Source organism: Octopus bimaculoides, chromosome 9 (assembly GCF_046866305.1).
Source record: "Octopus bimaculoides isolate indiv1 chromosome 9, ASM4686630v1, whole genome shotgun sequence".
NCBI lineage: Eukaryota > Metazoa > Mollusca > Cephalopoda > Octopoda > Octopodidae > Octopus > Octopus bimaculoides.
The window spans coordinates 24,455,686-24,471,168 of NC_142936.1; positions in this window are offsets into that span (position 1 = coordinate 24,455,686).

The window sequence follows — 15,483 nt, forward strand, 5'->3', positions numbered from 1 at the left end:
AGTTAGGGTTAGGGTTAGGGTTAGGCTTAGGGTTAGGGTTAAAGCAAATTTAAAATGAAAAAAGCAAATAAAACGAAGAATCGTTTGTTTATGTAGTCGGCACTTAATGTATATCGGCTGAGTGGACGTCAGTGATTGGTTGAAATTATCGAAATAAGACAATTTTTTACATGAAATAAATTCGAATACAAAAATATTTTTCTGTTCTATAACACAAAATAGATAAGTATACGAAGTTTGAAAGTCTTTCGGTACCAAAAACACTACGTAAAACATTAATGAAAAATGTGGCCCCCGTTTTAAAAAAGATCCGCGCCTTTAGTCGAACAAATCGACCCCAGGACTTATTCTTTGTAAGCCCAGTACTTATTCTATCGGTTTCTTTAGCAGAACCGCTAGGTTACGGGGACGTAAACACACCAATGTCGGTTGTCAAGCGATGGTAGAGGGACAAACACAGACACATAAACACACACACACACACAGACACACACACAAACACAGACACACACACACACACACACACACACACAGATACAGACACACATATACGACGGACTTCTTTGAGTCTCCGTCTACCAGATCCAGTCACAGGACTTTGGTTGGCCCGAGGCTATAGTAGAAATACACACACACACACAGACACACACACACAGAGACGCACAGACAGGCAGACAGGCAGACAGGCAGACAGACAGACACACACACACACACACACACGCACACACACACACACACACACACATAGATATGTATAGTGACTTTCACATACATTTCGACGTATAAAGCTCCAACAGCCGGATGTAGGACCATCCTCAAAGATAATTTGTTTTTTCAGTGACTAAGGCTTGTACAAGACCAGTCACACGTTTTCGAAGAGTTGATAATAAAATGTTGGTACAAATGTGTCCCAACTCAATAAACAATACACCCTAGGCTTTCCTGATAGAGTTCTCTATTTCTTGGTTATTTCTTTGGCTGAAAACCCAACCCACCCCTGGCATGCTAACTGTGCACCTTGGGACTAAACCAGATATCACTCAGTCCCGATGCATTTACATATAATATATTAGGTTGGCAACTTAGTTCCTGCCTTTTTTTTTTAATTTAAATTTTTTAAAGGTTTAATAAAAAATAACAATTAACTAATCAATAATGTAATCACCCTTGTTGTTTACAACTTCTTCCCAACGTTCAACAAGATCTTCAATACCTCGTTGGTAGAAATCACCCAATTTCAACTCGAAAAATTGATCCAATGAAGCTCTCAATTCTGCATCAGTATTGAACAAAACTCCGCGCATAGCATTTGAAAGAGATCGAAAGAGGTGGAAATCCGTTGGTGCCAAATCAAGAGAGTGCGGCGGGTGTGGCAGCACTTCCCAGGCATGCGTTTGAATGGCTTCCTTGGTCATATTGGCGATATGAGGGCGGCTAAGCCATTCCTTACGCTTCTTCATATTGATGTACAGGCACCATTTTTCGTCGCCAGTAACGATTCGGTAAAGAAATTGTTGCTTGTATCCATGAGTTGAGCGGTGACGGTCAAGCAAACCAGCGGAGATTGTGGCTCGTTGATTTTTGCTGTTGTCACATAAAGCATGCGGAACCCATGCTGCATATTTCTGAACTTTTCCAATCGAGTGAAGATGCTTCTCTATAGCAGTGTGGGAGCATTTCATTTTCTCTGCCAGTTCTCTTGTCGTTTGACGCGAATTTTCGTGCGAAAGTTGCTTTAATCGCTCTTCATCGAACTCAACTGGACGGCCAGAACGAGGTGCGTCTTTGAGGTCAAAATTTCCATTTTTGAACTTGGCCTACCAATAACGAGCGGTTCTTTCAGCTATGGCACCCTCTCCAAACACAGCACAAATGTCGCGAGCAGCTTTTGCGGCCTTAGAAACTTGATTAAAAGCAAAAAGAAGGAGGTGTCGAAAATGCTCGTTATTTTTTTTTTATAACTTGACATTCCAATTTAAAAGAAACCCAACTGATGAGTGGGATCGAACCAGAACTCGCGTGATTTTGAAGGAAACATTTAATTACACTGTGGAAGTATATTCCATCTACTCCTGAATCTAACTATTTAACCAAGCTAACAGTAGACTATTTCGCTTTCTCTGTACATACAAGCATATGTATGTGTGTGTGTTGATACCTCGGACAGACAATGATGTTGGATGGTATTGACGTACATGAAGCAAGAAAAGAAACCATTAAAAATGCTTGCTTCGTGTCAGATTGTCATCTGACATACGTAAAGTAACTTGGAAGTTGTTTTCCGCTGGTAATCTCATTTAATAGATTTCTCATTAGAAAATAGCAAAATCTTCTTCCATCTCACCCTTTATTTACAATTTAGCGTTTTCCGAATTCGTTCGTTTTTTCTTTATTCGACTTTTTCATGAATGCTTTTTGTTCTTTTCTTCTGAAATTCTCTTTTATTCTGACACATAGCTAGCACTGACTTCTGCATGTATATAAAACAAAAAACATATTCGTAAGATATTTTTTAATGTTATAATGATAAAAAAAAAAAGAAAAGAAGAGATGACTTTTGATTAATTGGTATTTTGCGCTTGGGGAAAAAGAAACTCATTAATGTAATTGACACTTTTTGTCAAAAAGCGGAGAAAGTGAGAACCCAGAAATTTGAATTAAATGAGATACTGGCATTTTGTCCGACGTACTAATGATTCTGCCAGTTCACTGTCTTGCATGTATACATACATACATACATACATACATACATACATACATACATACATACATGTATGTATGCATGCATGTATGTAAACATATGCACATAAATATATGCATATATATATATATATATATATATATATATATATATATATATATACACAGAAATTTATGTATGTATATATGTGGGAGTGTATACATATATGTGTGCATATGTATGTATATATATATATATATATATATATATATATATATATATATATATATATATATATATATATATATATATATATATATATATGCATATATACAAACATGCACACGCATATATATGTACATATATATGCATATATATATATATGTATATGTATATATATATATATATATATATATATACATATATATGCATATATATATGTATATATATATATATATATATATATATATATATATATATATATATATATATATATATATATATATATATATATATATATATATGTGTGTGTGTGTGTGTGTGTATGTGTACGTATGTGTGTATGTATGTATGTATGTATGTATGTATGTATGTATGTATGTATGTATACATGCATATATGTATGTATGTGCAGATTTGTATGTTTTATGTATGCATTCTCATGCATATAGTTACATATTTAGACATGCTCTTATATATTTAAAAGATAAACTTCCGGAAAGTTTTACAGATTTTTACAGTTTCAGTAACGGATTGGATCTGTAGTCTTTGAATTAACTTTCTCCTTTCTGGTTTTGAGAAGCCTAATTTATCAAGATTGGTATTTAGGCAGTGTGTTACATATCCCAGGGCCCCAATAATTACAGATATAAACCTGAACTTGTAATCTGGATAGAGTAACTACAGATTTCTCATTAGTTCAGCATAGGTATTCTCTTTTTCACTGATCTTCAGCTTTTCGTTAACATCCGCTGGGCAGCTAATTTCCTCAGCTATGCACAGTTTCTCTTCTCTATCCCAAATAATTATATCAGGTTTGTAGTGCTTACATTTTATTTGTCGGTCTTTCTCTCTCTTTCTCCTTCTTTTTTTCCTCCCAGGTACATACACGCTTTTCATCATTCAAGTATATTACTATACATAACATATTCCAGAGTCTACTTTGTCCCTATTACTGCTTTCAATCGTGAGACTGCGGCCATGCTCTCGCACCACCTTGTTCAATTTTTAGTCGCATGGATCGACTCCAGTACTTTTTGCTGTGAAGTCTGGTACTTATTTGTAACTGAACCAATAAGTTACGGGTACGTAAGCATACCAATAGCGGTTGTCAAGCGGTGGTGGGGAACAAAGACACACACATTCAGAGAGACAGAGACACACACACACGCACACACACACGCACACACACACATACAGACATTCACATACACACAAACATATACACACACACACATAAATATATACATATACGACAGACGTCTTTCAGTTTCCGTCTACCAAATCCACTCAAAAGGCTTTGGTCGGCCCCAGGCTATAATAGAAGAGACATGCCCAAAGTGTCACGCAGAGGGACTGAATCCAGAACTTCCTCACCACTCAGTAATTCTATTCATATTTAATCAATTTAAATCTCAAAGTTCCTTCTCTTGTTTTTCTTGATAAGAATTATCGTTAGTGCTAATGATATTTTTTATCAATACTAATTTGATACCAACTGATAAAAATTACCCTTTGGCTCCCTGAGAAAATTATATCAGCCTGCACTTAACGATATCTCTTGCATACTGAACAACACTTGACTGTTACTTATGACAATGACCGACTGACCAAGATGTTTTGTTGTTGTGACTTTCATCCGTTTCTCTTAAACCTCGGCACATCTGTGAAATGGAATACTCACATCCAAGGCTCTTTCTCCTATTTTTTCTCTTCATGTTTTCATTTTATCCTATTCTCTCTCTCTCTATCTCTCTCTCTCTCTCTCTCTCTCTCTCTCTCTCTCTCTCTCTCTCTCTCTCTCTCTCTCTCTCTCTCTCTCTCTCTCTCTCTCCCTCTTTTCACTGAACTGCTCTCACTAATACCAGTATAACAATTACCGTTACCACACCAGCCATTCATTGAACTGTTTCCACAAACACTCGCATCATATCACGGCCATTAGAATCACCAGCTACACCATAACAAGCCTCTTGTCTCAATACGACCACAACAACACCTATCACCACTACCGCTACATTTATCCCCTACGCGCACGACACATAACATAATTTGTAACCACTTTTTCTACTGCTCGAGCATACACCTGACTAACCACAACCATTAACCAAATTATAACTACCGTCCAACCATGACTGCCACCCATCCACAAGTATAAATGGAACCTCTGTTTGATTACTTGACCCGCTGGGAAAAGCAATCTCAACTAAAATCTACTTAAATCTGCCATATTCTACTCAAAAGGTGTTCGACATCCCGTGACCATGGAAGACAATTGCTCAGTGGGATTAAGCCTCGAGCTACAATGTTTCGTTGTGAACTTGCAGTTATTAATGACCTCTATTCGAACTCAGCATGTGGGCCAGATAGTTTCCTCACCATACGATTAAAATAGTGCAAAAACAGCATCATCAAACCAGTAAAGATGCTCTTTCAAAAGTCACTAGAGACCGGCATATTCCTAGAGATACTGAAAGACGCAACAGTAGCAGCTATTCACAAGGGACGAAGCTAAAAATTACAGGCTTGGTTCTCTCATATCTTACACATCTAAAATTGTCAAACGCATTGTCCGAAAAACAATAACACTGTGTAACAAAATTTTTATTTATTTATTTATTTTATTTTTATTATTATTATTATTATTATTATTATTATTATTATTATTATTATTATTATTATTATTATTATTGTTCAGTAGTTTTATTTTTATAACGTGCTTTCACTTCACTACCGAGCGCAGCTCTGTGCGCCTTGGGTATGTGCTGTGGTGCTCTTATGTTTACTGTATTGAAAGTGTTTTGCGTAGAATGTGTGCAGTACCCAGTAGTGCAATTTTCTGTATGTTATATATATTTGTAAGTCCTGGTGTTTTTGTTATGTATTTGTCTGAATATTTTTTTATTATACCTAAGGCACCTACTATGATAGGAATTGTTTCTGTTTTTAGATTCCACATTCGAGTTATCTCTATTTCCAGGTCTTTGTATTTTGAAAGTTTTTCCATTTCTTTTAGAGAAACGTTGTCATCTGCTGGTATTGATACATCAGTTAGAAAGCATTTTTTTTCTTCATGATCTTTAACAACTATATCTGGCCTATTTGCCTTAATTTCTCTATCTGTGTGTATTGGCATATCCCAGAGTATGGTTGCTTTCTCGTTTTCTGTGACCTTTTCTGGCGTGTGTTTATACCATCTTTTTTCTGTTGTTATTCTGTCGTTTCTGTGAATATATTCCTTCTTAGCCAGGACTGGGCAGCCAGAGATAATATGATTTATTGTTTCTTGTCCATCTCCACATATTCTACAGTTACTTGTTATGTTTCTTTTCATTATGTGTCTTTGGTAATTTCTGGTGGGGAGGCTTTGGTCTTGTGCAGCAGTTAAAAATCCTTCAGTCTCTGCTTTGAGTCCTGAGCTTCTCAGCCATTGCTGGGATTTTTCTCTGTCTATTTCTTTTGCATTTAGTTTAGCCTAGTATTTACCATGTAGGGGCTTTTCTTGCCATCGTTTTATCATGGTCCGTTGCTGTTCTAGTTTTAGTTTAGATTTCATTTGTTTTATAGCTTTTATTGTTTCTTCTTCTTCTTCTTCTTCTTCTTCTTCTTCTTCTTCTTCTTCTTCTTCTTCTTCTTCTTCTTCTTCTTCTTCTTCTTCTTCTTCTTCTTCTTCTTCTTCGTATTTGTTAAGTAGATTGATTTCTTGTTTGTATTTGTCAGCTTCCTTAAATACTGAAAACAGTTTTTTGTTTTGCTCGTGTTTTGTGGCTATTTGTATTAGTTTTCCTTGCTTCTGGAGTAGGTATTTTTGCAGTCCTATGGTGGTTATTTTATAATAGTTTTCTAGCTGTATAAGATCCCTGCCACCTTCTGTGCGTTGTATATATAGCCTTTCTATGTCAGATTTTGGGTGGTGCATCCTATATCCTGTCATTATTTTTCTTGTTTTCCTGTCTATTTTAGATAGTTCGTTCAGTGTCCAGTTAAGGATGTTGTAGCTGTAGCTTATAACTGGGACAGCTAAAGTGTTGATACCCATTATCTTGTTTTTAGCATTGAGCTCTGTTATTATTATTATTATTATTATTATTATTATTATTATTATTATTATTATTATTATTATTTTGTCTTTAATCAGTTGGTGTTATTTCCTAGTTACTTCTATCTAGAAATCAAAGGAAATGACTTCTATCCACTTTAAACTTTGCTTTTGTGACCTGGACATTAATGTTTTGAAATATGCTTTTGGTGTAAGACGTGTGCTTGGTGTTGCACGAATTTTGCGTTTTGCCCCAAGTAAATGGGTGAAGTTGCAGTCATTGCTCATACATAGTCTCTCGCGTTGAGAATAGCGGCATATTTTTGGGTTTCGTGTGTTCATAGATTCCACTTTATTTTCAGTTGGCAGATTTATCATGATGCTGTGAAGTATACATTAAGACTGAGTTGGACAGTGGATGGAAGAAAGGAGTGATTCTTCATTGATTGGAGTAGAAGTTGTAGTAGTGGCAATGGTTGTAGCAGTAGAACAGGATAACGATGGTGATGGTGGATTTTGAGTGTTACTCTAAAAGAGTGAGGAATTTGAGTAGCTTGACAGTGAAGAAAAGCTAGGGACTGTGTAATTTCATAGGTCATCAGTTGTGCGTCGATACTTCTGCCTGCCATTCGCACCACTCTCAGGTCCAGACTTCGCCAGATCGAAAGTCTGACAAGCAGACTGAACTTGATCGACACCCATCCGGTATTCTTCCTATTAAAGAAGAAACTCTCCATGTTGAAATTTCTATATTCCTTATAAAATGCTCTTTGCTACAGCCACGCATCTCTTCTTACAGATCTTGACGCCTGTGTCCAACGGTTCACTGAGGAGATATGCAATGTGTGGTTTGACGGACTGGGTAACAACAGGCTGCTCTACCTGTCCGATATGGTGGCCTCATCCTCTGGTCTTCAATATCATTGGCCCTGCCGGCATTACTCTCGTCGGTGACTTCTTGCTATGTTTTCACCAACAGGATTGTCAACAACACAACCTGAACCTTGTGTGATCAATACTTCCTTGAGTCTTGTCCTCCGGATCTGTGAGCCTCACAACTGCCGCTGCGGATCCACTGTGGATTCTTTCGATCGCCACTCATCATCATGCTATTATCGTGCTGGCCGCCTTACACGCGAAACTACTCTCAACGAAATTATAATGCATGCCCTAGACGCTGTAGACTTCCCTTCCCAGCTGGAACCAACCGAGCTAGACAGGGGGAACATGAAAGACGAGATGGCATGATAATTTTCCCTTTCCTCGGTGGTAGGCCACTCATCTTGGATTCCACAAGCTGCAACAATTTCTCCAGCAACAACGTGGCGTGTGCAGCTCTCAGCCCAGGTTTTGCTGCACGTAAAGTAAAGAACGGCAAAATGTGAAAGTATTAGGCACTCTGTGACAGATTTGTGGTCGAATGTCTGCGACAGTGCGACAGTACTCACTGTTATTTTGGCAGAGATGACTATCCGCAAGTGAGTCGGATTGGCTGTTGCAGAGTGTCTCCCTCGACTTCCTCAGGGATAATGCCTTTTATATTTTGTCCACCGAGAATATGAGGTGGACTGGCAAGTCTTTTAACCTACTTCATATAATACAACTTTGAATTCTGAATTGGCTCCCATTCTTGGTTTACTTTTGTAAAATTAAATAGAGTTGTGCTAGTTTTGAGGAGGCTGCTGATGTTGTCTTGTCGTTGTTGTTGTTGTTTAGTAGAGTTGATTAGTAGTGTTGTTTACTAGCAGCAGTAGAACACGATAAAAACGAGGATGGGTCAGTTGTAATAAACTGAGGAAATGAGGAATGTGTATACCTGGACTGTAAAGGGCTGTCTTTACTACAAACGACAAATCGATATCGAATTCTCGAGTTATTTTTTTCTTTGCATCGGATATACTGATCCGAGTTTGATTGCTCGATATTATCGACTTTGCTTTTCATCCTCTCGGAGTCGATTAAATAAGTACTGGGGTCGATATAATCGACTTAATCTCTTTGACTGTCCTTGTTTGTCCCCTCTATGTTTAGCCCACTGAGGGCAATAAAGAAACAAATATTCTTCCTACAGGGGTTTAATAGGTCAGCACATTAATTATGGTAATATTGAGAAGTGGCTGTATCTACTGTCCATGTTGTTGTTCTTCTTCTTCCTGTTGCGGATGCAGTTGTTGTTGTTGTTGCTGTTGTTGTTGTTGTTGTTGTTGTTGTTGTTTTTGATGATGATGATGATCATCATCATCATCATGATCATGATGATCATGATCATGATCATGTTGATCGTGATGACCATGATGATGATGATGATGATGATGATGATGATGATAATGATGATGAACAGTAGTTGGAGTAAATACATGTTGAAGTTTCTCAAAATGTCTGTGAATTAATTTAAACGAGATTTTAATGCCTGAGTTAGTAAAGTATCGGACTCGACAATAAATGTCGTTGTAGAGTTCATCGAACGAGACCTTCAAGACAGTGTGTTAGCATGGCCGTAGTCCCATCGCTAAAACCAGCAGAAGGCCAGAGGAATAAGCTCAAATTTTCTGACATGATATTCAGCGTAAGGATTTTACTTTCATTACAAGGATCTGACCCCGCTGTATTGAACATCCACCTTTTGTGATAATGTCACTCTCGTTACAACTTCTCACTACGATATTACTATTCCTTGTCGTCTGAAGCGCATAAATCCTTTGTTATATTGATTAATCTCTTATATCGTCACCTTGTATAACATCTTAAGTTTGGAATTCCCATCAACTGAAAGCTTTGCATGATTATATGATATATTATATGGAGAGAGGTATCGGCCAAAAGATTGAAATAAATCTTGCTACTCACCATATTTTTTATTACCATAACAAGAATGAGTCACATGTGTATATGCATATGCATGAGGGAAAATGCACATGTAAATTCATATACATCAAAATAAATACGCAAAAACAATAAAATGCAGAAATCCAATGTGAGCATAGCTACTGAAATTGTTGAGTATATAAATAGATTGGCTTATTGTTTCTCTGGGATTATTCAAATTCATGTTGACGCCTTTAATGAGAATCTGCTTCAAAAATTGATCAAGGTTGTTCGTCATATTTTCAGTCAACAGAGAAATAGCTTCATTAACCCTTTCTATAGATCTACTATCATACCCCGACACTGTGTGGACTGAGGTCCCCTGATATTAAATAAAGTGTTAACACTTGAGCATGACACTTTATTTCACATTGCTCCAGTTCACTCAGCTGTAGAAATGAGTTGCGACATCACTGGTGCCAAGCTGTATCGGCCTTTGCCTTTCCCTCGGATAACATCGGTGGTGTGGAGAGGGGAGGCTGGTATGCATGGGAAACTGCTGGCCTTCCGTAAACAACCGGACTTGTGCTTCGGAGGGTAACTTTCTAGGTGCAATCCCATGGACATTCATGACCGATGGTGGGGTCTTCTTTAACACGTACGGTACGCAAATTAGTACCTCCTGTTTCTTGTAGCTACTGAAATCGATCATTATTTAAATAGATTGGCAGATTGTTTCTCCGGTACTGGTCAAATTGTTATAGATTCCTCTGGTGAGAATCAAATACGATTCGAAAATCGATTAAAGTTGTTCCTCAGTAAGGAGAAATAGCTTCATGTTAGCGATCCCGTACCAGCCCCTCTGCATCCTTCAAGGTGACGTCGAGCGTCTGGAGAGCTTCCTTGATAATGTCTTGTCATCTGGTGCGTCGAATGAGAGTAAATCCCTAGTAGGATAATCTAGCGAGAAACGGAAGACAAGTCCGTATCAGCGCATGTTACTGAGGTTGACGATGCGGGCTCATGCGTGCGCGCTCGCAATTTTTTTTTTTTTTTTTTTTTTGAAATGTGATAGTTTTTGATGGTTCTCAAATGTTCTGCTATCAAAGCCCTCGACCCATTTTGGCGTGTCTTCTAAAGGGGTCACGTTTCTGCTTCATAAAGGAGAATGGAGAGAACTGATGCATTGTAGATGCAAAGCTTCATCTTCCGGGAGATAGAGCAGTGACGCCAGAGGGGCTTCCATGGGAAGTATATGACCCCAGCTGCCAGACAATCTGTGGTTGATTTCTGGAGTCAGTTCTTTATTACTGGTGACTGTGGAGCACAAATAGATGAAGCCCTGTTTATAAATCTACTATATTGGTTATGTATACGTGTGTGTACGCGCGTGTGCGGATGCGTGTGTGTTTGTCTCTCTACCCCCACCTCCACAGCTTGACAACCAATGCTGGCGTATTTACATCCCTGTAAATCAGTGGTTCGGTAAAAGAGAACGTTAGAATAAGTACAAGACTTCAAAAGAAAGTACTGGGATCGATCTATTTGACTAAAAATTCTTCAAGGCGGTGCCCCAGCATGGCTGCAGTATAATGATTGAAACAAGTTAAGGATAACAGATATATATATATATATATATATATATATATATATATATATATATATATATATATATATATATATATATATATATATATACATATATATATATATATCAATAGTTGTAGATTCTACCTACTTAATTATTTTGTCCGTTATAATTTTGTTGTTTTTTAATTGTAATTGCTACGTAGTTGAAAAGTTAACAATCGCGTTCATAATACATAGGCATTTGAATTAATTCTTTTAAATTGCAGCCGTCCTTTCACGCGGAATTTCGTCTATCTTTAAACCTTGGCTTTGATGAGACTTATATAAGTGAATTGAATTGTTTATGTATCAAACAATGTATATAAAGTCGAAACAAATTGTTGGCTTTTATGGGGTTTTTTAATGAATTTTATGTTAATTATTTTATTCTTTTACTTGTTTCAGTCATTTGACTGCGGCCATACTGGAGCACCACCATTTAGTCGAACAAATCGACCCCAGGACCTATTCTTTTTAAGCCTATAACTTATTATATCGGTCTCTTTTTGCCGAACCGCTAAGTTACGGGGACGTAAACTCACCAGCATCACATTTCAAGCGATGTTGGGGAGGGGACAAATACACACACACACACACACACACACACACACACACACACACACACACACACACACACACACACATATATATATATATATATATATATATATATATACATATATACGACGGGCTTCTTTCAGTTTCCGTCTACCAAATCCACTCATAAGGCTTTGGTCGGCCCGAGGCTATAGTAGAAGACACTTGCCCAAGATTCCACGCAGTGGGACTAGACCCGGAACCATGTGATTGGTAAGCAAGCTACTTACCATACAGCCACGTTATATTCATAGTATATTATGTTATACTATAATATAAGATTATTGGATTGTGAATTAATCTATTTAATTTATTGTTTGTAATTTGCATTGTACCCATATTTATGTGGTATTCAACTGACGTACCAGTGAAATGGATATTTTGCCCAGCCCTTTGAAGAAATTTTTTTCCTTAGTTTGTTACGTTTTATATATATATATATATATATATATATATATATATATATAAAACGTAATCCATTTTTCACTGGTATATACGAATGAGTGGACAAACAGAAGAAGGACACTCAACACGTTTATTGAGAGTTACATGCATGGATCAAAACAGTTTGATTAAAATTCGTTGGTACTCCGAGTTTCGAGCTTGATGCTAATCTTCAGCCATTTTGAATTTGAATGAGAGGAGTTGATTGTTATTACCATAAGGTGGACTGCGATTACTCAAGAAAGGTCACGCAGTGTCATGATTTGGTGTTGGTATATCAGTCACAACAGTTACTTAGAAAATATCGCATGGTGGACAGGAAATCGACCGCGTGGTGAACAGGAAATCGGTCTCGTATTTATACGTGTGTGTCTATGTGTGTCTACGTATGTAAATGTGTATGTATCTGTGTGTGTATGTGTGTTTGTGTTTGTCTGTGTGCGTGTGTGTTGAATTCTACAGATTATATAGGGATGAGACTTGCTTTTGTTACCAGAGACACAGAAATACTCAGCATTCCACGTAATACGACTTGATAATATCGTGTAACATCTAATACCAAGAAAGTACGAAATAATGGCCTAGTCATTGAAGGAAAGGCAAACACGCGCACACAAAGTACACCCACACATATCAAATATATGACAATATCGGACTGCAAAATAAGATTTCCCCGTTACCAACATTTATGTTATGAAGAATAATATTCAATTCAGTAACAAGAGCTTAAGAGGCAATTGTGTGGCGGATCTATTTTAAAACGGGGGCACCAGTTTTCATTTATGTTTTATGTAGTGTTTTTGGTACCGAAAGACTTTCAAACTTCGTATACTTATCTATTTTGTGTTATAGAACATAAAAAAATGTTTGTATTCGAATTTATTTCATGTAAAAAATTGTCTTATTTCGATAATTTCTACTAATCACTGACGTCTATTCAGTTGAAAACAGTTAGCGCTGTAACGGTGTATATCGTATTAATCCCCTAACCCTAACCCTAACCCTAACTAGACTGTTAACCGTAACCGTAACCCTAACCCTAAAACTAACCCTAACTCTAGAATCCGAACTCTAAAATTGTTACACACATAGATACGCACAGCGTAATTTATTATATAAACAATATATGCGTATAAATTACGATTAAACCGGATGAAATATGTCACAGGGAATAACATTTTTATGACCGCCCAGCAGTAACTCTATTCAGCTGAATAGACGTCAGTGATTGGTTGAAATTACAGAAATACGACAACTTTAACATGGAATAACTTGCAATGTACGTTTTTTTGTTAAGAAGACTAAGAGTAAAAGATGTTTTATATGACACATTCTACCAGTGTCCCAAGTTTCAAAGTGTTTCGTTAGTGTTTCGTTAATAAAATACTGGTGCCCCCGTTTTGAAATAGATCCTGTGTGGCTTCTACTGTTAAAGATATATATTGAAAAGACAGTATACCAATACACTCTTCTGTGTTGTGATACAGATCTCCACACTATTTTCACTAACAATAGAATGAAGACTAATCAATCTTCTATTTTAGTCTGGTGTCTTGTCATATTGGAAAATAAAAGAATCATATAAGCAGTTCGCGTCAAGCGTACGTATATACATACGCACACATTAGCATATACACAAGTCGATAAACATGCACTTATATACATACTCTCCTCGATATTTAAATATCCAGACATCCACATAAACGGACATGGGTACATAATGAAATAACTTTGGTCCTCCATTATTTACGCAAATGTACGTACACATGTACAGACACATCCACACACACACACACACACACACACACACTTCCAGGCATGCGTACAAATGCTCCTGCACAACAGTAGGCAAGATAATGCGTGTGCAGTAGCTTGATCTGCAAAAATATAGCATCCAAATGTCTTTCAAATCACACCTTATCGCCTTAAAAACAAGAGGCAAAGACTCACTAAGTAACGTAATCCTAGATACACTATGTATGAATTTTATAAGGGTTGGATAAAGCTGGATACACTTTAATTATAAGTATACTATATGAAATTTTTCAACAAACTCTGAGGGAAATGCTACAGATGAACTTTCTGCATGCGAAATGCAAATGCAAGAGTCACATATTTAATATCATCATCATCTGTCGCGTTTCTTGCAAGGACTCCCATGACTTTCTGTTGCCAACCGGTTCTATATGTTGTATGAAATTGAATTGCGACCTTGAGTCATGATGAATCTTTCATAAGCTGATTACACAACTATGGACATCGCCTTAATGGAAGTATTGCAGTTACTCTCGTGATAGAATTTGGTAATCCTTACCGTTGATCTTCTAGAATTCTTGCGCTCAGCGTTGGTCAGTTGAGCTCTTCTCCTGCATCTTCACGACCCATCATGCTGCATTCAAATGACTTCGTTGTATTCCTGGCATAGTGGCTAAAGGGGTGCTATGATCTAAGGGCAGATTATATCTACGCAGGGTACGTTACTTTGGGAGGTATTTTTTTAATATAGTAAGCTGAAAAAGCACCGGCCAACTGAAATTATTCAATCAATTGGTTTTTTAAAATACTACTCCCACGACAATTTAAAATCTAAGAACAAACAAGCAAAGTAGATAACTAACATAAAAACTTAATTAACATAACAACTGGCAATGCAGACAATGCTGATTTAATTGAATAGGCCTTTGAAGCCAACTGGTACAAGCAACGGGTACGTTTCAGGCCTCCTCATGTAAGCATATTCTACACACACACACACACACACACACACACACACACACACACACACACACACACACACACACGCACACACATGTTTATATGTATGCATGTACGTATACATGCATGTATGTATATATGTATGTATATATGGTGGAGGCACAATGGCCCAGTGGTTAGGGCAGTGGACTCGCGGTCATAGGATCGCAGTTTCGACTCCCAGACCGGGCGTTGTGAGTGTTTATTGAGCGAAAACACCTAAAGCTCCACGAGGCTCCGGCAGGGGATGGTGGCGAACCCTGCTGTACTCTTTCACCACAACTTTCTCTCACCTTTACTTCCTGTTTCTGTTGTT